This window comes from Ornithorhynchus anatinus, chromosome 3 (genome assembly GCF_004115215.2).
Source record: "Ornithorhynchus anatinus isolate Pmale09 chromosome 3, mOrnAna1.pri.v4, whole genome shotgun sequence".
Lineage (NCBI taxonomy): Eukaryota > Metazoa > Chordata > Mammalia > Monotremata > Ornithorhynchidae > Ornithorhynchus > Ornithorhynchus anatinus.
In genome coordinates, this window is record NC_041730.1 from 114756211 (window position 1) to 114769107 (window position 12897).

At 45.6% G+C, this 12897-nt stretch overlaps 1 protein-coding gene across 5 annotated transcripts in view; it reads right to left on the bottom strand.

The window, feature by feature from the left end:
• Nucleotides 1-12322, bottom strand: part of ZMIZ1 (zinc finger MIZ-type containing 1) — a 485263-nt gene extending 472941 nt beyond the window's left edge. For 4 of the 5 annotated variants that reach the window (XM_029061650.2, XM_029061652.2, XM_029061646.2 and 1 more), the window contains exon 1: nt 12224-12322. The gene's annotated coding sequence lies outside the window, so the exon portion shown is untranslated. The remainder of the gene's footprint in view (nt 1-12223) is intronic. The other variant, XM_029061647.2, reaches the window with a different exon arrangement.
• Between the last annotated feature and the right edge of the window lie 575 nt (nt 12323-12897).

The following is a 12897-nucleotide window of genomic DNA, read 5'->3' on the forward strand; positions in this document are numbered from 1 at the left end:
AACAAATCCAAATCCCTACCAACTCCAAACCCCCCACAAAAAAAAGAAACCCACAGCGGTGTGGCTCAGTGGAATGATCCTGGGCTTCGGAGTCAGAGGTCATGGATTTGAAACCCGACTCTGCCACTTGTCAGCTGGGTGACTGCAGCTAAGTCACCTCACTTGTCTGTGCCTCAGTTCCCTCATCTGTAAAATGGGGATGAAGACTGTGAGCCTCATGTGGGACAACCTGATTACCCTGTAGCTACCCCAGCGCTTAGAACAGTGCTCTGCACATAGTAAGTGCTTAACAAATACCACTGCCCAACATACAAAACTGTCCTTGTAATTCAGAGTGGCTCAATATACACTAATGCAGGCACCTCTCTGCTCTCCCAACCAAAATAAAAAAGTATTTTAGGAGATAAGGAAAATAGAATAAGGTTACCCAAATGTAACTCTGGGTGGAAGCTTTGCCAGAAGCTAGGAACAAAGTTTTATCATTTCATCATTCATTACAACATTTTGCTAAAACAAAGATCTGGAAATATGACATTTTCATTCCACTTTACAGAGACCATATTAGAAGGCAGGCAAGTCCCAAGTGAATCATGAACAGATACGGAGAGGAGACCCAGAAGAAAGACTCAAAGAGGCTCTTTTCTCCACCCAGACCCAGGTGAGAGTAACAAACCAAGTCCATCCCGAGGTGTGAAAAATCCCTGAGGGGATGACACAAGAGTCCCTGAGCCCAGTCATCTAGGGTGTGCAGTTACCAAATAACATAATTATTCACATTATTCATGACAAAACATTCTACCATAAATTGTTCTAGAAAGGCAACAGATCAGCATCCACACTCAATCAGACCACATAGTTCAAGAGGAGAAAATGATTGTAGAGGGTTGGTAAGTTCCTGTATACTGTCCCTGAAAGTTTTGACTGGAAGTTATTCTATACTGTAAACTGGTTATGGAGCTGGTTGCGGACAGGGAACGTTTATGCTAATTCTGTTTTACTATACTTCCCCAAGCGCTTAGTACAGTGCCCTGCATATAGTAAGTGCTCAATAAATAGGATTGATTTTGCAATCAAAACCCTGGCCAATCACAAAACTGTTTACTCAGACCTCAGAGTTGAGAAGATGCTCGTTATGGTCAGGGAACTTGACTGCTAATTCTGTTGCACTTTAGTCTCCCACGCCCTTAGTCAATCATATTTATTGAGCGCTTACTGTGTGCAGAACACTGTACTAAGCATTTGGAAGAGTACAATATAACAGACACATGCCCAGCCCACAATGAGCTTGGGAATTCTATTCAGTTCTTCTATGAAGACAATTCATGACCACTGCTCCCAAGTGAAAGAATAACTCCTTAGCACAGAGCTCTGCACAAAGTAAGAGATACATAAATATCACTGATTGATTGGCCCATCTTCTCGGCCCCCTCTCAGGAAATAATGCCATCGACCAAATGGATACTCAAATGGTAAATAATGAGAATGGTGATGAAGATTCCTGAAGACAGGTGACGTTCTTGAGCTCCCAAGTCAACTCCTAACACGATCTCTCTTCTGGGGCCTATACAAACAAGATGGCCTCTGTTCAGAAAAGCAATTTACCCATTTGATTAAATTCTCAGGTCTACCTTGAGAGTACCTCCTCGAAAAGGGGTCCTCGAGACTTAGAAGCAAAATTAATTCATGATCAAAATTAAAGCCACCTCACATTAGCTTAAGGCCAATAGTTCGAGCTTCTGTTTAAAAGAAATTTAAATGGAACATCGTTCTTTTTCCCCACCATACACTCCATCACTACTGGCAAATGCAGGGAAGGGTGGAAAAGATTTTACCAGTTGGAGAGCAGGTCTGTGAACCAGTATTTTGCGTTATTAATCTACCTAGAAGATTAACAAAATGACGCTTGTTGCCAGTCTGGCCTCAGTCAGGCACTACCCCACAAGTGTTCCGTTAAAGACGGGTGGGAGTAGAAGGGGAAAAAAATCAAAACAACACCGACCTCTTAGGTACCTTTTGTAGCTGAAGTTCCAAGGAAAACTGTTTTGTCTCCAAGTTTATATTCTTGCCTTGACCAACATCCAGCGGAAGCTTGCTTTGATAGGTGAATTGAAATGTCAGCTACTTTGCATGAAAGCAGCAGTAAGCACTATCCACCACTTATCCAGCTTCCAAAAAATCAATACCCCAGAACCAATATCCTTCCACTTCCTATAGCAACAGGACTACTTTATTTCCTCTAGTGTGTCCTGAAAAGTCCCCAAAATCTCTCCACTTCCCACTTCAGGTCTTTCTGGAAATACAAGTAATAATTTCAGGAAGAGGACAAAAATACAGGGACAAGGAAGCTAATCTTAACATTATTATTTGATGTGAGATGTAAATTCAGCTCACTTTAAAATTAAAGTATTAATGTTGTGGAAGCAGCATGGTGTAGTGGATATAGCATGGGCCTGAGACTCAGAAGGTCATGAGCTCTAATCCCAGCTCCACCACTTGTCTGCTGTGTGACCTTAGGTAAGTCACTTCACTTCTCTGGGCCTCAGTTACCTCATTTGTAAAATGGGGATTGAGTCTGTGAGCCCCATGTGGAACAGGGACTGTGTCCAACCCATTTTGCTTCTATCCACCTAGCGCTTAGTGTTTGGCACATAGTAAGTGCTTAACAAATACCATCATTATTATTACTAAAATTACCCCTTTCTACAACAAGATCTCAAGTACATAGGTTCTGAAATTCAAGACTTGTTTTTGTTATAAGTTGACATTAAGCCCTAAGAGTGGGTGCTTGGGTGCAGGGTTAGACAGGGAAGATTTTAATAAATATCAGGAGAGCGCAAAAACTTTTCTTTCAAGTCTAGAATTTTTATATCCCTGTTTAGACGCCCTATCATTCCTCTCCCACTACAACCCTGCCCACACACTTCACTCCTCTAACACTAACCTATTCCCCACACCTCATTCTTTGGTCTCTCTCAACATCGACCCCCTTGTTCCCACCTTCCCTCCTCTCTCAAAACTCCCTCCCGCTTCCTATCAAACAGAACACCACTCTTCCCAACTTCAAAGCCCTACTAAAATATCTCCTCCAGGAAGCCTTCCTTGATTAACCTCATCTCCCCACACTCATCTCCCTACTTTCTGCATCTTCTATTAATTTGGATCCCAGACTCCCTAGGCACTTGAATATACACTCTCACTTCACCCCCCCAACACTTATGTACCTACCCTTATTCTCTGCCGCTTCCCCTATCTGTAATTTATTTAAAATATCCATCTCCCCAACTAGATGACTGGTATAAAACCAGTGCCACTTATAATTACAATATTACCTATGATCCTGTTGTAAAGAATCAGAAGAACCTAACACAAAATTCAGTTTCAGAAGAAAAAAAAAATCTTGCCTCTCACACAAAACCATTTTTCCCCTCCCAGCATATTTCCAATATAATAAAACCATTCTTTCAATTTTTAAAAAAAAAAACAAAACAAAAACTCAGCTCTGTTGAGAATGTAATGCCATCCAGGAAGTCTCTTCTCTAACAGTGAATTTTGGAGCGTCTATTCTTGGAAAAGGGTAATTACAGGCAGATTGAGTTTCTGGTAACTACTAAAACTTCTTTTCTAAACTTGTAGAAAGTACAAGTGTGGAAGGTTTACTGTGGCATATTTTTTACTCTTCTAGTATGTGGAGATGAGCTTGTTTCACTCCTCTTATTTAACTGTCCTTCTGGGACAAGGCTTCTAGAACCAAAGGAAGGGGAACAAAACAAGGTAAAGAAGCTCCTGTTAGTTAACGCAGGGGTCAATTTCAGAGCTTCAGTTCTCTGAAGCAAAGATAATTCTTTCTCAAAATTGGCAATGACACTCAGCCCCTTTCCAGAGCACAGAGATTTGATTTTGCTCACAAATTGTTAGAGCAGAAGCAGAATATTAATCCATCATCCATGCTATAATTTCAATAATGACAATTAAACCCAATTGAAATGACCTACCAGGCAGACTTCTGTATGAAGCTGGGGGAGGGGTCAGTTGGGATTGAAGGTGAAAAAAAATTATTTTTTTTTTTTAAAGACAATGAGTATGTGCATTAAAGGTTTAAGTTTCAAGACAGTCAGAAAAGTCTTATTGTGTCTAGAGGATAACCAAAGCAAGGCCTCCTAACAAGCAGATATTTATCAGAAGGATTATTTTGCCACCAAATGGTCAACTGAAATCCAGCCATTTTAATAAATAAACCTGATTAGTTATGAGACTATCTGAAATCCCTCAAAGACCGATAACACTCACCTTGGCGAGTAAGTCAATCATTAGGCACTGGTGTCTGTCTCCTAAGAACTAGTCTAAACCAAGTTGTACCTGTCAACTCTTTCCACAATAAATGTTTTAATCAGTTAAACAAAAGGGCCTTGGAAAAGGTAGCTGATAGCGTTACAACATTTTCAAAGAAGAGACAGAGAGAGCAAACCCTGCTAAAAGTCCAAGCTCTGTACCTTGAATCAAAAGGAAAAAAAGAAATTATCTCCCACGCTCCTCTCCTAAGGTTCCACCACCTTACCGTCTCTTCCCTTAAAATGATTTGGGCAGACTAGTACCCTAAGAGCTCCATTGGTTTTTCAAGAGGCTCTCATACACACCCACCTGTCATTTATTACCCACAGCAGGGCTATTAGCCACCTAGGGAAGTTGCAGACCGCCAGGGGGAAAGATTAGAATAAGCAATCAGGTGGCCCTCCTATGGTTACATTACTTCTACCAGGTGGTGTTGCTGGTTTCTGTTCTTAGGCTACCTCTGACCCCACCGCCTTTCAATAACTCTCCCCACTACAGCTCGCACTATGCTTTCGCTAGGTGTGGGTGAGAAGACAGAGAGACGGTAGTTTCCTCATCGGCAAAAGGGGGTTTAAATACCTGTTCACCCTTCCCCTTACACTAGGAGCCCAGTGTGGGACTGTGGCTGATCTGACTGTATTGGATCTACCCCCCGGGCTTAGTACAGTGCTCCACCCAGAGTCAGAACTTAAACACCACAATTATTATTATTAAACTACATGAATAGGCAAATAGGCACATTCCCTCTGGACTCCAGGATAGCCATCTTCTCCATCTCCTCATCCTCCTCATCAGATCAGAAACCCACAGAGGGTCTCTCTGAGCTCACATTCAATATTACATCCTAAGCCACTGAAATACAGCAGCAGGGCAGGGGATACAGTGCACATGTGGAAGAGAGTTGCAGAAGAGATTGCCCCCCCACACACACACCCCACCACCACCACACACGACTGGAAAAGCAGACTCTCATAAAAGAGCTTTAGCTTTATGACAATTGTCTACATCAGCCCTTCAGCAGTCCCAAACACCCATTTAGACCGGAAGAGAATGAAATAAAGTTACACAGCAAGCTTCATATGCCTACAATCAAAGAATGGGGATATTGCAGCTCAGCATATTTCTGTGTCTTCCAGAGATATGATTTCCATGGATCTGTGACTAAGTGACGATAAAAAGTCTGGCAAACACACATATACGCAGACCTTAAATGAAAGCGACAGGCTTCAATTTGTAATCCTACCCGCGGCTGCCTGGCAGAAGGTACCAGGGGAGTGGGCGTCCTCACCTTCCTCTCAAATGGAATGTTAACTTGAGAGCCCTTCAAGTGGTTACAATCACAACCTGGTAACAGGATTAAGTCACTCACCCAGCTACTGAGTATTGAAATCTAATTATCAACAGGCCTTGGAGCCTCGGGGCCAATAATATTGCCATTCAGGGGCAGCGACGACGACAACAACAACAACAAACCCCCCCCCCGCCCCAGGTTCAGCGGTTGCCTGCTCAGCCCGGGCCACTGAACTTTGCTCTTTTGGAGGGCCAAGACATTAGCTAGTAATTCTTATCACCAAAGCAGGTGTTACAGGTAGGAGAGGCTCACTGAGAGGCAGGTTGACATTAACGAAGCTTCTCCCCCAGGAGGCTGAGCTAATGAACACTCTGTCTGAGGGCCAGAGAGATCCCCAGACTTCCTAAACAGGCAGCCCACCACCAGCCACCCCAACCCGGGTTCTGCAGGGACCTAATCAGCTGCTTCGAGTTGAATGCTGTGACAACCAGGCATCTACATAATCTGGATCCAGGAAAACACAAGAGCCAGCACAAAGATCACCGGGATTGGCAGTTTGCTCTCTACTTCAGATATGTGCCAAGACGTGCAAGGAGCCCTGTGCCTTCTGGGAGCCACCACAGAGCCTCCAAAAAAGAGCCAAAGCACCCTTCTTCAAGAAGGGTGGCGGGCCCCGAATCAAGTTTGGTTGTCAGGGCCTGGGCAGTGACTGTAGAAAGAGTAAGGCTCAGTGCCTCTGTAAAAAAAGTTTCTCCCCAGTCCCCCCACCATCTCCTCTCTTCTAGAAAAGGCTGGGAGGTTTTTGGACATACATTGTTTTCTTTCTTGCCCTTAATCATCACAAGCTAGCCCCCTGTGCCCCTGCTATCACAGTGTTACACAAACGAGAAGTGCAAACCACAGGTCTGAGTATTAAGTTTAACGCAGAAGTCTGTTAGAATGAGAATGACAGACCTTGTGAGCATAGCAGAGGATATGGAGCCAGCGTATACCTGAGGAGCACTGTGGTCTAATGGAAAGAGCATGGGCTGGGGGGCAGAGGAGCTGGGTTCTAATCCCAGCTCTGCTAGTTGCCTGCTGAATGATCATGGACAAGTCACTTCTCTGGGCTTCAGAGTATACTCATCGGTAAAATGGGTATTTAATTTGCCTGTTCTTCCTCCCATTTAGACTGCGAGACCTATTTGTGGGACAAGGGACTGTGTCAGACCTCGTTCATTTTTTATCTACCCTGGCGCTTAAAACAGTTCTTGTCGCATAATAAGCACTTAACAAATATGATGATAATAATAATAATAATGATGGGGAATCCAGCTCCAAGAAGATTCCTGACGCACCAGGTTAAACCAGTCCCTGGCACCTCCAGAACATATCTCCCTGCCAGCACCTTTGCTTCCTCTTTATGGGGCAAAAAAAATCTACCTATTTCTTCCCAAAGTGGGGCATAAAACCAAAAGAAAAGAAAAAGCAACTGTCACAAGAACGTTTGGGATGGTTTGGGGTTGTTATATGAGAAGATACAAGAATTCCAAGGTAACTGGGAGAAAATGCTACTCTGAGTTACAGTCTGTTGGTATTTTCTTTTTAAATGCCAAACAGCACACTCTCACACACCACACACACACTTCTCTTTGCAAGCTGACTCCTTTGCCATTCCTTTCTCTGAATGCCAACGAGAAACTTTTACAGACAAGATTTAGGAAGTGGAAAGCCCAGCACAACTAGCCAGCTTCATCTACTGCTGGCTTCAAATCAGTGAAGGCACCATCTTTAGATCCAAAACATTGTGCCTTTCTTCCTCTGGAGCATCACACTTCAAAGGATGACCAAAACTATATAACCCTGTTTGCCTTCCCCAGAAGTCACCTAAGGCTGAAAACCAAATGAAAAGCTATGGCGCTATTCAAGCCTTCAGCTCCCAACTACAGGTTAGCTTCAGACGGAACGGGATTTGGTATGGCTCAGGAGCGAATAAGCTTTCAATATAATGACCTAAAATGTCTGCTGCTTACATCTTTCAGCTCCACTCCGCCTTTATGAGAAACAGATTTTCAGGTAAAGGCATTTCTCTAGAGCCGTTCGTCGCGCAAGCCGAGAATGGACAGGCTACCAGATCTATGCCCCCAACCACTCTAAATTTTACCCTCTAGATCATGTGGCTTAGCTCTAGATATCACAGCTGCCTGCATATTATGTCCACTCAATCTCTAAGGCACAGCTCCTGCGGATAAAGCAGTGGGAGCCAGACGGTATGCTGGCAGTACTCTCTCCCGACGGCAAACTCTCTGAAATGGAACCCACCCCTTAGAACTGCAATATCACTGCTGCGATTATCCCACTGGAGTTTTGTTGGGAATACAAAACTTTCAAAACTCCATAATGATAGGGAAGAGACAGGACAGAAGGCAAGGCCCTAGGGAGTAAAGGGCCCAAGCTAAAAACCATCAGATGCCTTCTGATCACATACTATATTTCTTTAAATGTTAAAGGGCCTGAGTTTGTTATTTCTGATAGCTTAGAATCTAACTGTGTGACAGCGGGGCCTTGAGTCTTGATAGTTACGGAGTAACACTAGGTAGAGCTAAGGCACAGTATCTTCATAATGTAAAGAGCTTTACATATTTCATATTCTAAGGAGACTCTGGAGACTTTTTTTTATTAGGAAAAAATGAAGTTTTGAGCTCTTCTCCTTTATGAGGTCTGTTGGTTTTCTTTCCTCCTATTATTATCCTAAACTAGTCAAGGATTCATGGATCACTGGCAATGTCAACATCAGATATCTCTCCATGTTGACATTTATTACCTAGGTAAGGGAGGGTGGTGCCAGCCTAGCATCATTGGCTGTACTTGTATGAAAATGCAAATCTAACCCAGGGCTCTGTATCCAAACCATGCTGTGTTAAGGACATTATCTAAGGAGGAGCGGAGGCTGTTTTCCCTTTGAGTGGGTAGCGGAAGGAAGAGAGGAAATCAATCATGTTTATTGAGCACTTAATACAAGCAGAGCACTGTACTAGGAGTAAGCGCTTTGGAGAGTATAATACAACAGAATTGATAGACACATTGCCTGCCCATAATGAGCTTACAGGGAGGGAGTAGGAGAGAGGGAGTAGGAGAGCAAAGAAGCCATTTCTTCATCTTAAAGATTTGAAAGATTATGTTTATTCCTATTTCCTGAACCCTATTCTCCCATATCACAATACCTGCCCAAGTCTCATTCCTCTTTTCATCAAGATTAATATGCACTACCTTTTCAAAGATTTCAGCTCTCTTAAATGATTTAAAAATGAAGGCTTCCCTCAAAAGCCACTGGAAACACATTTCAAAGGTCTAAACTTTACCATTTACATTTCAAATGTTTTTCTTGGTGGCGATAGATGCTTCTATCCTTTTTTTAAAAGTAAAAATCTTAAAGCTCCAGAATACTCTCTAAAAGCATTCACCCAGCCTGAGTCACACGTGCTCTGATGCAGATCTCCCTTTCAATGTCTCTTTTGTTTGATACTGGTGTTTTCAACATCCTCAACTTGAACAGAAAAAGGTCAGCACAAGTCTTCTGGCATTATTAAACCTGAATCAGGGCCTACTATGGGGAGATTGATGTCACAGTAAATTTATCTCAATCAAAAGGAGAAGAGAGCAAGTTTAAGTCAGACCCACTCGATGTTAAATAATTCCTTCTTCCCCCCTCCCATTTTCCCCTCCGATAGGCAGACGGGAGTGTTGAAAATTATAGACCTATGATTTTATCCTTTGTCAAAACTTTCGCTGAGTTATGGCAAGGTTGGAGCTAAACTCATGCAAACTAGAAGAGCAGAGGTACAACTAACAACAAGTCCTTCGGCCAACTTTTCCCCACGCCAGCACCACGGCCCCGCCTCTTCGTTTTCAACTTTCACACACACAAAAAAACCCCAAAAACAAAATAACCCCCCAAAACAAAAACCATCCTCTTAGGGCAATCTCGCTCTCTCTCTAGTTCTTTCTCTCCTGCCGGCCCTGTGTAACCGGCCTCTTCCCCACCCATCTAGGGGGAGACCGAGTTATTTAACCCTCCAGCTTACAAGGCCAAGTTCCCATCTTGCAGCCAGGAAAGAAACTGTTGCTCAAGACCCCTTAAAAGCCCTTGGCACTTCAAGGCAACTCTGAACTACTCGGCCAGAGCTCAGAGCCAAAAGCTAGGCTAGCGCGTGAATGGGCTGCTGCCCTTTTAAATTTTATAAGCCTCGAGCTTTTCTGATGCACACAGTTTTCTATTCAGGGGGCTCTAAATGGCCATTTCATATTTAAAAAAGAAAGGCTGGCCTAGGTAGCACCTTCCAACTATCCGGGAGTCTTTCAATCCAACCAGGCGGCCTCCCCCTTCTCTCTCATACTGTCTCTTAGGAAACCTTTGATAGGGCATTTGTTCAGGCTGCCAAGTTAAATCTTCCTCTCTCATGTCAGGCCGCTGAAAAGGGAGAGAGAGGGAGGGAGAGAAGGAACGATCACACCCCAGCTCCACTCAAGCCTAGTCTAGTAAATGGGGGGAGGAAAAAAAAAAACAATTCCCGTGACATCCCAAAGCCATTAAGCTTCGGCAGACCATTAACTGAAGCCCCCTAATACACACCGGGCACCGTTCGACAGAGCCAAGTCGCGATTGTTCTTTAAGTTTGGCCCGGACTTGGGAGAGTGACCCCAGGTATAGAGCTGCAAACAAAAGCATGCTTAGCGCGGCTGCCTCTCTACCCTTTCCCCCTCCCCTCCTCCCGGTTCCTTCTCTGGATTGAATAGGCTAAGACTCTTGGCGACACGACCAGCTGCAATCATCGGAGAACTGGGCCCTCTCATCCAGCCAAGGTGCAACTTCCAAATTCGGCTACTGACATTAACTTTGCACGTCTGCTGGGTGGGGTGAAGGCTGATGTGTGTCTATGTGTGGGAGACGGAAGGAGAGAGATGGGGGGGGGGGGAGGGAAGGCATGGGCTGGTGGGAAAGAAGGGAAAGTTTGCAGGACCCCCCAAAAAAATAAGATGCCCCAAACACACGCTACTCCTTAAAGTTCCTACCCCTAGAGGAAGGAACTTAAGAGGAATGAGGAACTTAAGAGGAATGAGGGGGTAGCCGGTCCTGCCCCTGCCCAGCACTGGCCTCTGCGGGTGTTTACATTCCTGAAGTATCTAAATGGACGGTGGTGGGTCTGTCTGTCTGTCCCTGGGTGTCCCTCTCTCTCTCGACGGCTGCAGAGGCAGCTCAACCTCCCGTGAAAGCGGTTCCCTCCTTTTTCCACTTTCACAATGGCAAGAAAGCCGAGCCGGGCCCTCTCGATCCACCGCCAGCCAACCCACCAACCCCCCCCCCCCCCCCCACCTCCCGCTCCGCCTTCTTCTTCTGCTGCTGTGTGTGTGTGTTTTGTGTGTGTGTGTGTGTATGTGTGTGTGTCTCCGCCCCCGCCTCCCTCCACTGGCTTCCTGGACAGATGTATGCAGGAGAGGGGAAGAGGAGAGAAGGGGCTTCTCCTCCTTCTGCCCTGAGTGGGGAGGGAGGAAAAGGGGGTGATGTGTCTGGGTAAGTGTGTGTCTGTGTAAGTGTGTGACAGAGAGAAAGAAAAAGAGAGTGTGTGTGTGTGTCTGTGAAAGAGAGGCCCCTGCTCCCTTCTGGCTTCTCCCAACCCAGACACAAGGAATGTGAAGCAGGGTTTCCCTGTGACCGCCCAGAGACACACAGTGAGAGACAGAGAGAGAGAAGGGGAGAGGGAGAGAAAGAGAGAGCGAACTACTTTAGGTTTTGTAAAGCCCTCCTCCCTCTCCAAGCCGGAGCCTTAGCCGAGGTTTCCCCCGGCCCCGTCGGAGCTCAAGTAGGCAGCCCGGCCGCCCCCCTCATTGGCATTCAAACCTCCCTTTGTTTTTAATGGCACAGGGAGCTTCCCCCTCCGACTCCCCCTTTCCCACCTTTTCCGCGCCCTCCTGCAACATCGAAGCATTGTATCTCTCCTTTCTCTCCCCCCCCCCCCCCCCGCCAGGCGACGCGTAGAAAGTTCGGCGCTCAGTACAGCGCTCGGCGCCCGGCAGACGCTCAATACATAGGACCCGGGCGAATCAAGTAACAACCACCACCACAGCGAGAAGGGAATACACGTCCACACACAAACTTACGCCACCGAAAAAAAGAAAAGGCAAAGCCTCACTCTTTTCCCGTGCCCTCTTCCAGCCAGCTGGAGGGGCCCTGCTCTCCCACGGCCCCCCCAAAACACAACCCCACACAACCCCCCACACACACTCGGGTGGCATCCCCAGATCCATGCAAAGAGAAGGTCCCTTTAGAGCGACGTCCCTCCCCGTACCCCATATCGCGACCGACCGGGTCTCCCCTCCATCTCCCGACTCCCCTCTTAGCCCACCCTGGTCCTCCACCGGCTTCTCTCCAAGTCCCTGTCCCTTTAAGAAAAAAAAGGGTTGCACACGTTTTCCAGCCCTAAGTCTTTCTTAATAATAAATACTAATAGCAGATCCTAATAAATACAATCCGGCTGGATCGGAAAACTGTCTCCTGGAATTGGGGTCCCTCTATTGTTTCCGTCCCGGCCCCCTTCGGCCCCCGCAGAAAGACGGCAAACTTACCCACCGCTTTGCAAGGAGCCGGGGCTGCAGCAGGAGCAGCAGGAGGAAGAGAAATCAGGGGAAGAAGGAAGAAAGGCACGCAAAATCCTCTTTCTCTCCCTCCCCCAGATGATTTTTTTCTTTTGGAGGAGGAGGGGAGAGATCTGTGCGAGTCAATATATGTTGGGGGGGAAAAAAAGGAAAATAAGAAAAAAATCTGAATAATGATCTGATTTAGAGCTTTATTTTCTCTGCTCGCTCTCCTCTGCTCTCTCGCTTTTTCTTTTTTTTTTTTTTTTTTGCCCACAGACAGTGAAAAGGAGCTCAGTGTTAGTGGGTGAGTAAGTGAATCAACTAGCCGAGAGCAGAGCAAGTTGAAGTGTCAAATTACATTGGCTATTCTATTACCAAAGGGCCCCGCTCGCTGGCTGCCGGCAAAAGCCGTCCCAGATTCCTATCTGAAAGGGGAGCTGTGTTTCTCCTTTTCCTCCTCTTTCTCCTCCTCCTTCTCCTCCTCCCCCTCTTCCTCCTCCTCTCCCCGGTAGGGAAGCTACTTTCCCTCTCTCATTTTTCTCTTTCGTGGAAAAAAAAAGAATATGTACATTCTTTTTATGTCTACATATTCCTCTCCTCCCCCCTTTCCCCCCTCTTCCACCAGACTTCCTTTCTTTCTTACCCTGGACAACTTTGGTAAG